This window comes from Schistocerca serialis, chromosome 7, assembly GCF_023864345.2.
Source record: "Schistocerca serialis cubense isolate TAMUIC-IGC-003099 chromosome 7, iqSchSeri2.2, whole genome shotgun sequence".
Classification (NCBI taxonomy): domain Eukaryota; kingdom Metazoa; phylum Arthropoda; class Insecta; order Orthoptera; family Acrididae; genus Schistocerca; species Schistocerca serialis.
The window spans coordinates 248,273,914-248,291,398 of NC_064644.1; positions in this window are offsets into that span (position 1 = coordinate 248,273,914).

Below are 17,485 nucleotides of genomic sequence, written 5' to 3' on the forward strand. Positions count from 1 at the left end.
GGAGATGTAGTTCCAGCAAATCTAACTCATTGTCTTGGAGAAGTCATGCATCTTCAGGCTTATACATCTCTTGATTCCTGGATCATTCAAATAAACTCTAATTATGTCTCTCCATTCTTGATGTAATCACTACCAGTTCATGCATGGTGGAAGAGATAGACTTGACTCAGATTTCAAAAAGCATAAGCCATTCCGTAAAATACTGCTCATTTTCTTGGGAAATCCAACCAGGTCATGCATCTTCATACCATCCTGCTGCATTGACGTTATTTTTTGAACAATATGTCTACTTATACGTCTCTTGATGATGGGTAATCCGAGTAAACTGTCATACACTCTCCAATTACTATTTCTTTCCAGTCTTGACGAGGCCATGAATACATTCCTCTGATGGATACTTGCAGTAAATGCGCTTATTAAAGACCTCTCTGCTTGAAATAAGTGCCTCATCAATTGAGCACATGAGACCTGACACTTCCTGTAAGGTACAAACCTCGAATGAGGAACAAGCACATCTTTGTAATAAAAAATGGGGGAGCAGAGCTTCATACTGTTTGGCCTAGAGCAACAGCACAAGCTGGAATGTGATTGGCGCTTGCCCAAGAACATCCTAATGCAATTGGTCAACCTTCCCCCCCCCCCTCACATCTCTGTGGCGGGGAGATAACCTGGAATATGACATGCACAACTGTGTCAGCTGTAATATGACACCAATAACCATTTCAAGGCTGGCCAGAATGCCCATGATGCCCAATTACAGCTGTCGGGGCAGCTTCTGGGCGCATGGAAAGAGGTGTTAGGAACAGTAAGCCAACCCCAAAGGATTAAAATTTTTGTTATCCAGAGGTAGTAAGAAGACAATGTAACAAATAAACCATTGTTTACAAAAAATTCAGTTTAAAAATACTGCATCAGAAAGTCCAATATGCACATAATAAATCAGAAAAATTAGACGTTTCATTAGCTGCATTTTCATAATGATGTTAAGAAGAATTCCACTAACAGCTGCCAAAATTGTTGTTTTATTGAAGCACAACCGGTTTCAAGCCTAAAGCCGCATCATCAGGTGCAACAGTAGTAAAAGGTGGTAGGTGTACCCATCGCTCCTAGTCAAGATATTTTACTCAGTGAATGTTGTCTACATTACATTGGTGAACGAAGGATGACAATGTAGTAAAGACAATATTCACTGAATAATACAATCTTGACTTGGAGCAATGCAGACAACTATGAGCTTTTAACATTTTTGCACCTAATAATGCGGATTTAGACAGTGAAACTGATTGTGTTTAAACAAACATCCAGTTTACCAGCTGATAGCGGAAATATTCTTATCGTAACAGCGATGCTCAGAGTAAAAATATCTAGCTATTTTCATAATGACAACACGTGGTTTAAAGGAGATTGAATTGAAGATATTCACCCTAATGGGATGCAAAAATGTAGCATACTATTGCAGAACTAAACATAAGTGGAAGAGAACAAATATAACTGGACAGCAAGGTAAGGGACCACACTCTACAACAGAGCTCAAATTTCAAAGAATTTTCCTTTGAAGTAGCAGAAGTAAAAAAAAAAATCATGTGAGAAAAATACTTTCTTATATGAATATATCGATCAAATACCAAGCTCAAGCATTGAAAGTTTTTTACTGGAAGCTGATGTGCTACTGCATAAAATCATAAAGTAATAAATTCTTATAAAAATAGAAGGAACTTGTATGCAGATATTCTGAAAGCAGTGCTTGTGTTTTCACTGGACACAATATAAGCACTGCTTACTCAGCATAAACCGAAAACCAAGGGGTAATTAATAGAAACGTTTGAAGCTTAATACAATGATGTGCAAAACTTAAGTACAAAGTGATTTTTGCGTGATGTACCACTGCAACATAGCTTGATGAAACTTGGACCATTGTATATTTCTTTCAATTACCTTCTGTACTGAACTGTAACAGTATGTAATCTATGGTCCAAGTTTAATAGAAATATGTTACTTGGCAGTGAAACAACATGCCAAAGCTACTTTTGTACTTACGCTCTGCACACTAATGTAGTATTCCTTCGCATGCAGTACCTAATGTGATACTACGCAATATTTTTGGATTAGCTTTGCTGATTTTTCGTGATTCTCAGTAAAATTCGTTAGGTTCCGTTTCAGGTAAGGAGCGTTGTTCTCTGAATGGACTGTACAAGCAGTGGCTGTATCGCAGAGAAGCGCAGCTACCTGCTATCTCTAGTTCCCAAGTAACACACTTGGTGTCATACCACTCAGAGCGAAATCTTGAAAATCGTAGGACAGCACCGGTGTGAATGTGGCACGAGAGTGAATGTGGCACAACGTTGATAATCAGTTTCCAAAAGGAGAAGATCTTAAGACAAATGGGTACCCTACAACTCACCCATACATCATAGTTATAAACCTTGCATATAACATTTCAATATGAAGCTTTACAACAGCAACAAATGGGTGTTACAATGCCCTAATATGCATAATCTGAAAAAATCGCTGAACTTGCGTATCTTCACAGTGAATATAATCATAAGCTGAAGCATCATTTAAAACATTCTTCTAAATTTATAGCAGTGTAAAATCTGATGCAGAATTACTTGAGTGCTGCTGTTTCAAACATGTGAATCTGATCTCATGCTAGTTCTTTTCACCCTCCATGATGTAGGAACTGTCACGCATGAAGAGATATTGCAGTTGCGAAAATCAGAAGTAATCTTCCTCAGACGCTAAATGTTATCCGCGTTAAGCCCACATTCGAACTAACTGAATTTATCCAACACTCACAACCTCCACAAATGTATTATGACTCGTGACGATTCCTAGGAACACTCAGTTTTTATCATAGACATCTGCCACATGAGTCAGAAATACGAACTCCACTCACCAACGTCCTCAGTGGACGAAAGACACACAGCAAGAAGATGTTAGAATGGACACTGTACATGCAAATCCACATTCTACCACAAAAAAGCTGGTCTCATGGAAACAGATGTGGTCGCCTGCCCTATTCCGAATGCACCACCACCGAGCGAGGTGGCGCAGTGGTTAGACACTGGACTCGCATTTGGGAGGACGACAGTTCAATCCCGCGTCCGGCCATCCTGATTTAGGTTTTCCGTGATTTCCCTAAATAGTTCCAGGCAAATGCCGGGATGGTTCCTTTCAAAGGGCACGGCCGACTTCCTTCCCCGTCCTTCCCTAATCCGATGAGACCAATGACCTCGCTGTCTGGTCTCCTTCCTCGAACAACCCAACCAACCCAACCGAATGCACCACTGATGTTCACTATAGACACTAGTGACACTGTGATCCAGCCATCGGCGTAGTCCTTCTACAAGTAGTAGACAGCGACATACAACTCCTCTGCTTTTCCTCAAAGAAACTTACGGCTTTACAATGAAGGTCGTCCACGTTTGCGAACTTTTTACCATTTATTAAGCAGTACTATACTTTATGAGGGACATTAAAGGGTGACAGGTGGTGGTATACCCAGACAAAAAACAACTGGCGGATGTAGCATGTCATGTTATCAAAGGATATCAACCGCCAATTTTTTCGGCACCTCGACTTAATATCACAAAATGCAACCGATTTTCGACAGTTACGTGGCACTGATACTATGACTGCAGAGTACCTCTCACGCATCAACATCATCTCACTCCGCTTGGACTTTGCCAACGTTGCAATTGAGCCAAAACTCTAACCATGAATCATAGACTCAAACAACAACAATGCTTCAAACCTACAAATCGAGCAACAAACAGTGCTATGTATGGACGTTCGTTTACTGCATCATGTTTCATAAAATAGGGCGAGGTACCCAACACCATGCACCAATCGATATTCGATCAATTTCACAACCTGGCTGATCCAGGTGTCTGCCCCATTGCGCAGCTTGTGACTGAATAGTTTGTGTGGCTGTATGTCAAATGGGACTCTCAGACCTGCGTGCAGATTTGTGCACCATGTCAACACAACAAGGCTGGACATGCACAACCACCACTTGGTCACTTTGATGTAATGTGCTCCACTTCTGGCATGTGCTCTTGGATTTCATCAATCCCCTCCCAGTATTGAAGGATTCAAATATATTTTGTCAGTCATCGACCATTTCTCATGCTGAATCAAATCAGCACATATTTACGATATCATAGTGGAATCCATTGTTCAAGTCTTAATCGAGGTGTTGGTGTCACAGTTGAGCTGCCCTGAGACAATCACTGAGTCTGCACAATGCAACGCACCCATGAAGTACATATCCACAAAGTAACAGTCTAGTAGAACACCGGCATCAAACTCTTAAGACTGCAATCACGTGTCATGCAGAGAGCGGAATGGAAGAATTATCATGAGTGTTGCTTTGCATCCACACTGCATATGAAGAAGAAGTACTGTTTGGGTAACCCTAATCCTCCCAGTAGACTTTGTCCTACCAGCAACCACACCTGCCCTGACTGACCTACTGGCTTTAAGCAACAAATGAAACAGCACATTCCTATTCGCAGATAACACCCCTGATGGCACATGCTGTGCTGAAAACATTTACGCACAAAGCGATAGCAGAATGTGAATATGTCATACTACATGACGATGCCATTTGCCTATTCTTACAGCCTCCTTTTTCTGGACCAATCCAGTTCGTCAGACATGGACCACAGACTTTCGATATTCTCTTCAAAGGTAAAGTGACTAACATCTCCCTCCATGAACTTAAGCCAGCATGGATACTCCAGGATTCCGGCAATGCTGGTGATGGCAAAGCAGTTGCACCCCAACTGAACAAGGATGAACAACTTAACAGTGATGTGAACAGAGAGAGTAGACTACTTCTTGAACCTGGAGTCAGCTCCATCCATGTTCACGACTTCCAGCCTGAGGAACTAAGCACTAAACTTGTCAATGACAACTTAATTGTTGATGCACAGCATGACCTTCTAGACATGTCACGCACTCCAACCATCCAGATACTCACTCACATCTACTGCCTACCTACTCACATAGACTCCCTCATCTTCTTTTGCTTACACCTTTGTTCCACAGTTTTGCGCAGGGTCAGCATGGTTACAACAGATTTGGTAAGGTTAATTTGAAGGGATACCCTTCCTGCCGCTACCCCATACCCCACGGGATGGAATCAGTGTATCCCAGCTGTCTGCGTCTAATGTAAGTCATGAAAGAGTGCAAACGTGTTGCAAATGTCTGCGAGTCGTGTAACTGAGGCGGAACGTGGGGACCAGCACGGTATTCACCTAGTGGGATGTGGAAAAAAGCCTAAAAACCACATCCAGGCTGGCTGGACCATTAATCGAGCCGGCGTGCCTACCCAAGAAGCAGTGCATTAGCACTCTTGACTAACCTGACAGGTCCACCTATTCACATTGACTGTGTAGCCTTATCCTCATGCCTGTCATCGGATGGCATACTTACCATCAGCATACTGACACAGAAGTTTTGTCAGCTGTTAAGCCACTCCTGGCACCACAGTAAAACCAATGTCACAACTACGTTTATTGACAACACCGTCCCCAAATCAATCTAGATTCGGCCGCCCTTCACAGCCATCGGCGCACCTGGTACCATATCAATTGTATACCGTTTCTGCCAAATTGCAGATGCCAAGAAATAGTCCAGCTGTGCAGCTCTGCCTCACACAGCAGCCAGCCATGACATGACTGGTCACTTACATCTGTGCCTGGGTCACACCATTCTTGATGAGTGCCATCGAGCTCTCCTTTTAGTACTCCCCACTATGGCACGGTGGGGGGGGGGGGGGGGCACGACTCTGTGGGGAAGCCAGTACCAATAATGATCTCAGCCATGGAATGCAAAGTCTGTGAGGCTAAGACTGGAGGACAGTTTTGTTTAGCACAAAGTGCTGTGAAGTCGTGCTGTACTGTACTCGATCAGAATAAAGTTTCATTAATCATAGGCATGTTGCCTACATTATTAGTGAATCTCCCCACATATGCAATGAAGATCTACCACAAGTGTTAGAACTAGCACATAATCGCTAAAAGATTCATGTGGATCTTTTCTTTTTATTTAAGGTGAGATGACGATTACATATACCCCTGGAGAAATGCATCATACAATTTGTAGAATTTTATTGTCAAATGACTCCAAACTGCATACTGTGAAACTGTAAAACTCTTTGAACTTATTGTTACTATTCCTGCATCCTGTGTCTCAGTTGAGAAAAGCTTTTCAGCTAAATATGTATATAGCTCACAAACAAAAGAACAGCTTACAAATTTAACTCTGTTGTCAACTGAAAATGATCTCCTGTGGCATCTGAGGCCTGAGTTTTGGTGATCAAGGAATTTGCCAAAAGGTTAATTTCGTGTTTAAAAATTCCATTTTATTCTATTGCAACTGTTTAACATAACGAAATGTTCAGTACATGCCACTGGCTGAAAGACAGTGGCTGTGCAAAAAGTTTTTATGATAGTGTGAGGACATGTAAAAAGCCCAGCAAGATGTACAAAAACATAAAGCACATTGACATACCATGTTCTGTCAAATACGTCTACAGGCAGATAAAACGTCCAAGTTGTGAATACTGTTTTTGCAGACCATTTGGACAAACAACTGAACTGCAAGATAATTTTTTTGTAGACCATTCTGGACAGACAACTGAACTGTGGGATGTTGTAAAAGATAAGGGAAACGTAATGGCTGAAGCCAGACAAACTAATTTTGGTAGACCAGAAATTTTTCTAGCAGCAGAAAAATGGGATGATATGTATACAGATGGCGATCTAGCAGAGATGGGGAATCTTCCTGTGACATATTAAGCCACCATATAAATATAGGTTTTCCTAAAGTATGCAGAACTGGTGGCTATAAACAAAATAAGAAATGTAGCACCATGGAAATGAAAAAGTCATGAAATGAATTAATTGTGCCTTACGAAAATTAGCAGAAAGATAACAGACAGGCCAGTTACGAAGCTTACAGATGTAAAATGAAGGAATACAATATTAATAATAATAATAATAATTTCATTAGACCATTGCACCAATAGACGATGGCGCACACGGGGTACAGTTAAACTAAACTAAGTAAAATTTGTCCAAACAGGTGTCAAAAGACCAGAAGAATGCTGAATCAGCCTATAGGAATCACTGATGCGGTGATGGAGGGGGTGCGTTGGCACACTGCTCTCTCAGCTACTTCTCTGGCAAGTAGAGCCTCAATTTGCTTCACAAGGACTAAGTGCACCCTCTTCGCCAACAGCGCTCAGTAGATGAGAGGGTCATTCATCCAAGTGCTAGCCAAGTGTGACAGCACTTAACTTAAATGACCTTAAGGCTACCACTGTTACCACTGTGTCAAGGCCGTTGGCCACATAGTACAATAAAACTGATAATTTAAAAGAAATAACAGGCTAGTTAACAACATCACACATTTATATTACAGTAGTAGGGGGACAAAGAGGGCATTGGTGCATTTTGTTAGTGTAGGTTGCCTACATCTGGGGCAAGTATGCACTCGGGGGCAAATCTATAGACCCTCTGTGGATAATCCACCCTTTTGATTGACAGGTTATGATCCCTTGGGGATAAACTACTCTTTTGATTGACAGGTCTTTAACCTACTGTACCCCCACGCCTCCCCCCACCTCCTCCTCACCCCAAACACTCAGGAAACCTCCAAACCTCCCACCCTCCCCCTCGCTGATGCAAGCACACTTTTCATAGCAATTTGTTTGATGAATTAATTAAATAGACCAAAAATTAAATCTACCTTCTGGAAAACACCCTAGCTCTCCTCCTTCCCTTTCCATTCCGGTAATTGGCGGGAAAAAGATCCAGTTGATCAGTCATTTGGAGGTAATTGGATTGCAATGTATGGAATATTGTTTAAACAATTTAGAGAATGTGTGGAATATTGTTTATTTATGGCAGTGTATGGAATATGGTTTATTTATTTAGTTAAAGAATTACTCAGGAAATCGATTTCAGTGTCTGGAATATTGTTTAAACAATTTAGACAATGTGTGGAATATTGTTTATTTATTTATGGCTGTGTATAGAGTATAATTGATTTATTTTGTTAAAGAATTTGACAGGATAACGATTGCAGTGTAGGGAATATTGTTTAAACAATTTAGACAATCTATAGAATATTGTTTATTTAAAAAAAAAATTTGGTTCATGGTGTGGGTTCCTGTAGTCATGACCTAGTTCATGAACCACGGGCAACATATGAGTGGCCAAGTAACTGGTCCCAACAGTCGGGATACCAGTTACTTTGGAATAAGGCTGGGCATCTCAGACATATTCTGAGTCGTGGTCACCTTTGTGCTCATATGGCAAAGACTACTAAATCCACCGGTTAGTCCCTCAATCGTTATGGGTAAAACTCAATGGGACTCGAGGCAAGTAAGGCTAGCAACCTGCTTGCCTGGTACTTTAAATATGATGCTGGCAACAATCAGAGCAAAATGCCTCGGACCTTTGGAGGTGACAGAGTCCCACCTCTAACTGACAAACCAGGGACTCCTAAGATACAACTTCGCAAGCAAATGGTAATGAGATGGCGAGCTATTAATATCAATGGGGGCTACTCTGGGAAGAAGGTAGAGCTGGCAGAGGCTGCAAGTAAGATGGGGTTGGACATTTTAGCTGTTAGTGACATTTGGGTAAGGGGTGAGAAAGAAGAGGAAGTGGGAGAATACAAGGTCTACCTGTCAGGAGTCAACGCAGGAATAGCTTTACATCAGGAAAGAGATGGAACCAAGCGTAGTTGCAATAAGGTATGTAAACGAACGACTGATGTGGATAGATTTGACAGTGTCTAGCAAGAAAATGAGGATTGTGTCAGTATATTCGCATTGTGAAGGGACAGATCAAGATAAGATGGATAGTTTTTATGAGGCACTCAGTGATGTAGTTGTTAGAGTAAAGGACAAGGACAGTGTTCTGCTCATGGGTGATTATAATGCCAGGATTGGAAATCGAACAGAAGGCTATGAAAAGGTTATGGGTAAATTTGGAGAGGATATGGAGGCCAACAGGAACGGGAAACAACTCTTGGATTTCTGTGCCAGTATGGGCTTAATAATCACAAACTCCTTTTTTAAACATATGAACATTCACCGGTATACTTGGGAAGGCAGGGGAACCAGATCTGTCATTGACTATATAATAACAGATCAGGAATTCAGGAAGGCTGTGAGGGACACACGTGTATTCAGGGGATTCTTTGATGACACTGATCATTATTTAATCTGCAGTGAAATTGGGATTGTGAGGCCGAAAGTGCAGGAGGTCAGGTCCATATGTCGGAGGACAAGAGTGGAGAAACTTCAGGATAAGGAAATCAGGCACAAGTACATAACAGTGATCTCAGAAAGGTACCAGTTAGTTGAATGTAGTCAGTTACAGTCATTGGAAAAAGAATGGACAAGGTACAGGGACACAGTACTAGAAGTGGCTAAAGAATGTCTTGGAACAGTAGTGTGTAAAGGTAGGATGAAGCAAACAGGTTGGTGGAATGACACAGTCAAGGCAGCCTGTAAAAGGAAAAAGAAGGCGTATCAAAAATGGCTACATACTAGAACTCAGGTAGACAGAGAAAGTTATGTTGAAGAAAGAAACAAAGCCGAACAGATAATTGCAGCATCCAAGAAGAAATCTCGGGAAGACTTTGGAAACAGGTTGGAGACTTTGGGTCAAGCTGCTGGAAAACCATTCTGGAGTGTAATTAGCAGTCTTCGAAAGGGAGGTAAGAAGGAAATGACAAGTATTTTGGACAGGTCACGAAAACTGCTGGTGAATCCTGTGGATTCCTTGGGCAGATGGAGGGAATATTTTGAAGAGTTGCTCAATGTAGGTGAAAATACGATCAGTAATGTTTCAGATTTCGAGGTACAATAGGATAGGAACGATGATGGAAATAGGATCATATTTGAGGAAGTGGAGAAAATGGTCAATAGATTGCAGTGCAATAAAGCAGCTGGGGTGGATGAATTTAAGTAGGAACTCATCAAATACAGTGGAATGTCAGGTCTTAAATGGCTACACCGGATAATTGAAATTGCCTGGGAGTCGGGACAGGTTCCATCAGACTGGACAAAAGCAGTAATCACACCAATCTTTAAACATGGAAACAGAAAAGATCGTAACAACTACAGAGGTATCTCTTTAATCAGCGTTGTGGGCAAAATCTTCTCAGGTATTGTTGAAAGGAAAGTGCGAGAATTAGTTGAGGACCAATTGGATGAAACTCAGTGTGGGTTTAGGCCTCTTAGAGGCTGTCAGGACCAGATCTTTAGCTTACGGCAAATAATGGAGAAGTGTTATGAGTGGAACAGGGAATTGTATCTATGCTTTATAGATCTAGAAAAGGCATATGACCGGGTTCCTACGAGGAAGTTATTGTCTGTTCTACGAGATTATGGAATAGGAGGCAAACTTTTGCAAGCAATTATAGGTCTTTAAATGGATAGTCAGGCAGCAGTTAGAGTTGACGGTAAACTGAGTTCATGGTTCAGAGTAGTTTCAGGGGTAAGACAAGGCTGCAACCTGTCTCCACTGTTGTTCATATTATTTATGGATCATATGTTGAAAACAATAGACTGGCTGGGTGAGATTAAGATGTGTGAACACGAAATAAGCAGTCTTGCATATGCCGATGACTTAGTTGTGATGGCAGATTCGATTGAAGGTTTGCAAAGTAATATTTCAGAGCTAGATCAGAAATGTAAGGACTATGGTATGAAGATTAGCATCTCCAAAACGAAAGTAATGTCAGTGGGAAAGAGATATAAACGGACTGAGTGCCAAATAGGAGGAACAAAGTTAGAACAGGTGGACGGTTTCAAGTACTTAGGATGCATATTCTCACAGGATGGCAACATAGTGAAAGAACTGGAAGCGAGGTGTAGCAAAGCTAATGCAGTGAGTGCTCAGCTACGATCTACTCTCTTCTGCAAGAAGGAAGTCAGTACCAAGACTAAGTTATCTGTGCACCGTTCAATCTTTCGACCAACTTTTTGTATGGGAGCGAAAGCCGGGTGGATTCGGGTTACCTTATCAACAAGGTTGAGGTTACGGATATGAAAGTAGCCAGGATGATTGCAGGTGCTAGTAGATGGGAACAATGGCAGGAGGGTGTCCACATTGAGGAAATCAAAGAAAAACTGGGAATGAACTATATAGATGTAGCAGTCAGGGCGAACAGGCTTAGATGGTGGGGTCATGTTACACGTATGGGAGAAGCAAGGTTACCCAAGAGACTCATGGGTTCAGCAGTAGAGGGTAGGAGGAGTCGGGGCAGACCAAGGAGAAGGTACCTGGATTCGGTTAAGAATGATTTTGAAGTAATAGGCTTAACATCAGAAGAGGCACTAATGTTAGCACTGAATAGGGGATCATGGAGGAATGTTATAAGGTGGACTATGCTCCAGACTGAACGCTGAAAGGCATAATCAGTCTTAAATGATGATGATGATGACGATGGGATTCAAGGCATTGTACGGAATATGGTTTATTCATTTAGTTAAAGATTTGCTGGGAAATTGACTGCAATGTATGAAATACTGTTTATTGAAACAAAGTACAGGGTGGTGTATCGAAAATAGTTTATTTAAAGAATTTTTCAAGAAATCGATCACAGCATTGAATATTTAATCAATTGCGGCACATTTTTATTCTGATAGCGCTTGGAAACTAGGAGTAGGCTTTTTTTTTGTACCTGCTGCCGGCGTCAGGTATGTTAACGCTCTTAATTTCCTCACTTTTCGAAGCGCACTGGTGTCTAAGACGGGAAAATTGGAACAATTACACATCTTAAACCGTATGACATATTTCGAAACACACCGTCACTTTCTGCAGATGGGCAAATTACAACTGCAAGACAGAGTCCAGTGCGATGTATTGAGAAGCACTAAACACGACATACATAAACTGCGATCCAATCGATAGTAATAATCTGTTCGTGGCTAAATGTCAGAGATCGCTATTGATCGAGAATCTGACGTCGAGATTGGGTTTTTAAAGCACTATGTAACTCCTAAGCTGCTTCTCTCTGCTACATTAGGAAGTAGGAGAAAGGGGAGGGCCTACTGCATGATAGGGTAGAGACAGGAGCAAATACCACTGCAAGACAGAGTCCACCATGATGTATTGAGAAGCTCTGAACACGACACACTTAAACCACGATCCAGTCCGTAGCAGTAAGGTGTCTTGGCTAGATGATGGAGGCAGCTGAAAGTATGTGCACATCCCATTCACTCACCTTCCAGACGTCCACATGTGGTGTCCCCGCCCCCCGTCAACATGTACAATGCTAGCGCAGACATAAAGAGGTCAGTGAAAACCACCGGCGTGGCCGCAGTCGCAGTCGCAGTCACAGTGCGTGTATGCCCGAGTGCGCAGCCCCCAAATTTGTTTTTCTTATCTGTCACGTCCTGCATTACAGAATTAGAATATTAAACTCATTTTTGGCACATGATCGAGTGCTAAGACCTACCACCGTCACAGGACGCCTCTTCACGTTCAGCCTCTCTCTTAATGTAACAGCACAGAGAAGTTATATATATAAGCTTTACACTACGTATCACTTTACAAATTCGGTAATACATCTCCCAGTGTAAATGAGAGATTCAAATATAGTTAAAAGATATCGCCGCGACGAAAAAAACGCCAAGTCAAGAATCATATCTCTGTTGCCCAAGCCAATGCTTCTATCTGCCAGATGGCATGACATTGATGCCAAATTGATAGGCTAATTAATTGAATTGATCATGAGAGTCACTTTACATGATGAGTAATTTTTTCTTTTCAGTAGTCAGATTACGCTCACTAGGTAGTTCCAATGGGAATCCCTGGAGGGAAGACGATGTTCTTATCGAGAAATTTTGTAGTGAACTGACATTTGAAGCTGACCACACAAAAGAACTCTTCCGCTGGCAACACACATTTCGTGTAAGTACCGCACAATTAAAGATGCGATCACGACTATGTTAGAGTCACCCTGCATAAAAGCAGTCTTGGTTCTACAAGCATACACAAGAGACGCTGATAGCGCTACACTTTCTGATAGAAATGTATTTGCGATTTGGAATCAAGTCTATCTAACAACCACATGCCTACATAGGATCCTATGGAGACATCTTTTAATGATTACAGCCACTGGCGAATTATATTCAAGACACTCTCATATCCAGAAATGTGTCACATTTCTCGAACATATCTTCTACAGCAAAACTCCAATGTGGGTTTAGACAGTCCCTCTGCATGTTGTACCTGTTTCTCAGTTCTGCCCTGGCCTTCCTGCAGCTTCGGCCATATGATCATCCCAGTTTATGTCGGAACGGAAAACAAGTTGGAGAGCGCTATATCTACCAATTTCTGCACCAAGTGGAGAATCATGTTGAGGTGAGCTAATGCGACAGGACTGTCTTCCTTGACCACTCTATGGAAACGGGGGCATTTTGTCGTAGCTCTGGCGACAGTGTATGATGTGTAAGGCCAGCGCCATGATGATGCTTTCTCCTGCAACACGAGGTAGTACAAAAATTGGTACGGGAACAGAAAGAAGGATGAGGATTTGGCTACTGCATTGCTGTGTGTCTCCAAACTACTTGCAGGTACCAGCATACAAAGGAGATCTGCCTGCCTCATTTTGTATTCACTCTTGTCAACCATTCTGTCTATCATCGTTATATTGTACCATCCAACAGAGAAAATCTACGAACGATAAAAGCTCTGCTAACTTCATCGGATAGAGAACTCAATAAGATTTTACTGCATCTCTCTCTTCCAATACATCGAAAACAAATACCGTCTGTGTGCTGACATGAAGCATTTGTGGCGATCCTATTAAATATACAGGTATTGATCCATTTGAGCAGTAGCCAGTGATCGAAGTCGTTTGCACAGACCAGTGTAAAATTTCATCACCTGTGCTGTAGGAAGACCATATCCCACAGACTATACTGTCAGTCCCAAGAGAGGGTCCCTATTTTGTTGTTTGATATATTGTTTTTTCTGCTGTAATACGCTTTGTACACTGCCATACATTTTGTTTTTCCGGCATGACTTCGAGGTCTGTGTCAGGTTCTAAACTGACATTAACACATTTTGATCCATTGCCTCGCACAGAAAACTAGACGTAGCACAGAAAACAGAGAAAACACACTGTAACTGTAGAATATGTGGCTGGAGGTGACTGTGCATTCGAGTACAGTGCTGCAGTATGCCACATAACCAGAAAAGTAGTGTGTTCGCACTAGCCCTTTGCAAATGTACAACAAGCAATTTTAGAATACGGAATGAGAAGTGATCCCATGATCGCATGGGTAGAAATGACATAAAATCGATAAAATTACGAAAAATGATGGAAAATGCGTATAAATTGAGGGAAATACGTCGAAATTCGGAGAAATTAAGGGAGTACTGGCATGTCTTCTGCTTGGCGCAGAACAATTCTTGTATGTGGGAACGAGTATTTGACAGGAAGAGGAATACGAGAAAACGCTGACATGGAAGCACCGGGAACCAGGGAAGCAGACATTTTCTATGTCGAGGCAACATTCCACTGTATGTCTATTGAGGTAATAGTGATACACGGGGTTTGACTGCTGTCTTTCATGAATTCCTGGAAAAAAGGGAGCCATTGCCTCTAAACTTACTTGCGATTGTGTTAAAGGATAACCGAGAGTGGATGGAGTGATCAGTTGAGATGGAGTTGTAACAAGGTTTGATTTAATGGTAGACTAATGATGCATTCTAGAGAGAGATGGAGATGTTACTGCAGGCCATTTGATCATTTTTTTCCTCTGTTCTGTTGGGATGCAAAGGTTGTGTGACATAACCTGCGATCGACTTGTATACAACTTAGAGCACGGTCTACTTGCGATCGTTAACAGCAAAACCTCTAAGTCATCAGAGGACTTCCATCTCACGTTTGATGCAACATGCCCATCTGGTTTCGACACATTCCTCTGGGTGATGTACTCCATTCCCCTGCCGCACCTTGGGCGTAAACTCGAGTCTTCAGTTTCATAACTACAGTGATTCTAAGTTGCAACAGGTGTTTGTGAGGTACTGCAATCCTCGTGTATACATATGCTTGACAGATGTACTGTTTACGAATTTAGTGGCGGCATGACGTGTAATTTCACATGTCAAACACCAGTGCTATGCATTTGTCTCTTTCTTTGTAAGAGGTATTCTTCGTAACTAACGATCACTTTATGCGAGTGTAGTATAATTTCTGAACCGTGATCGGATGTACACAGTGGGCGCTGTAAACCTCTGGAAAGCTATATTGTGCATGTATCACACAGAATCGATGTTTTAAGGAAGTAGTTTTTTTCATTTTACAGTTTGTCACCACAGTTTATCGCAGAGAAACCTGCAAGGAGAATGTACGTCATTCGCTGGAAATATATTTCTTACATTGGAATATTGTGAACGTTACATTCCACATGACTAATAGGTAGGAAACCACACCGCTTCAACATTATAGCCTGTTTTAAGTGCAGAAATGTGTAGCCTTAGGAGTGCATGTATTTCTGTTCTTTCTTACCAATACCTTCTTTGAACTGATTCCAGACATTAGAACAATACTTCAGAATTGATAGCGCGATTGATTTGCGTAAAATGCTTCAATTCCATCAGCCTGGATCACCGTCATGAATAAAAACCACCCATTTCTCCTTCTTCTTAACGGTCCGCTATTACATCACAACACTTTCATATCTACTACTATACTCTTGGGTGTGTGCAACAGCAGTTATGGACTCTGCTCGCGTTGTTCCTTCATGAGATGCAGAATATAGCGGTCTACTTCTAGATTAAATTTATGACAGTGCAGCAAGGAGGGACAATGCGAGGAGATCTTTCAGCTTCTAACTTTATCCTAAGAATGCGAGAATGCCTGTGACTCCCATCCACATAGAGAAAGATCGTGAATTATGCAGTGCTCGCAGTGCTAGAAATATTTGTATCGCTATCTGGTATACTTGTATGTATATGTTTGAGAATTAACAATGAATGGACGTACTGCACAGTCATCTATCTACATTCGCAATGGTACCGCAAAGTGGAGGAGGGGCAGTTTAGCGATGATACAGAAATTGGAAAGCATGCTGCCTCGTCATTGGTCAGTGTTGAAATTATGGTAAAGTTGCTAAAACTGATCGCATTACCAACTGTGATGCTTATTACAGTACATTGACGGTGTCTTTTCAATCCCACCCGATCACTGATACGTTGTTGATTAACACATAATTGATCTACTGAGGATCGCTTGTTTGAGATGAAGAACGAGTCCCGGTGGAGGGGCGACACCTTCCGGGGATGGCTAGCACCGAAAGAGTGATCGCAGACATCACTGCAATACGGGGAATCAATAACACTCCACGACACCGCAAAACTCTTCCTGTTCCCATATGTTAATGACTGCCTTTTATTTAAAATCATCCAATGTGTGTGTTGTAGTAGCAGCAGCAACATGATTTACACTGTGCGAAGTCTAGTTTTCTGTGAGAGGCAATGGATCAGAACGTGTTAATGTCAGTTTGGAACCTGACACAGACCTCGAAGTCGTGGCGGAAAAAACAATGTTTGTATGAATGTATGAAGAATCCATTCTCGTTTCCTTAAGAGAATTAATACTATCATTTAGCAGTCACTGAAATATACGATGCTGTGTACAGTATTTCTCAATGGAGAGCATTGCTACTGCTGTAAGCCGCTCTTGACTCTAAATGCTTCTCAAAAAAGCCTTTATTCTCTTCGAATTATAGAAAGATCACACCACCTCAGATGTTGTTACCGACATGGTAATAATCACGTTCAGGAGTGTCACGAAAAGGTTCTGCAAATTATTTTCGAATTCATACCTTGTGCGTAGTTTCCGAAACTCTGTTCTCAGCTTATTCCATTCAAGGGAAGGATATATTTTGCAAGACCTCTGCAGCAACTTTTGCAAAAATTAACCTATATATGAAACAAACTTTGCCAGAACTTAAGGAGATTCATATACGTTACTAAATAATTATATGTCGCAGAGGCAGAAGAATGGATGATATGAATATAAATTTCACATATTGCTGGTATTACTGATAAATGAGAATTTTTGAAGCCAAGATCGCGTGCTGACACATTTTTGTTTTTTCAGTGACCGGTTTCGATAGATCTAGCTTTCATCTTCGCATCTGCAATATATCCGGAGAAGAACATTACTGTCACAGATTGAGATTTTCACTCTGCAGCGGAGTGTGCGCTGATATGAAACTTCCTGGCAGATTAAAACTGTATGCCGGACCGAGACTCGAACTCGGGACCTTTGCCTTTCGAGGGCAAGTGCTCTAGCAGCTGAGTTACCCAAGCACGACTCATGGCCCCTCCTCACAGCTTCACTTCTGCCAGTACCTCGTCTCCTACCTTCCAAACTTTAGCACTTGCCCGCGAAAGGCGAAGGTCCCGAGTTCGAGTCTTGGTCCGGCACACAGTTT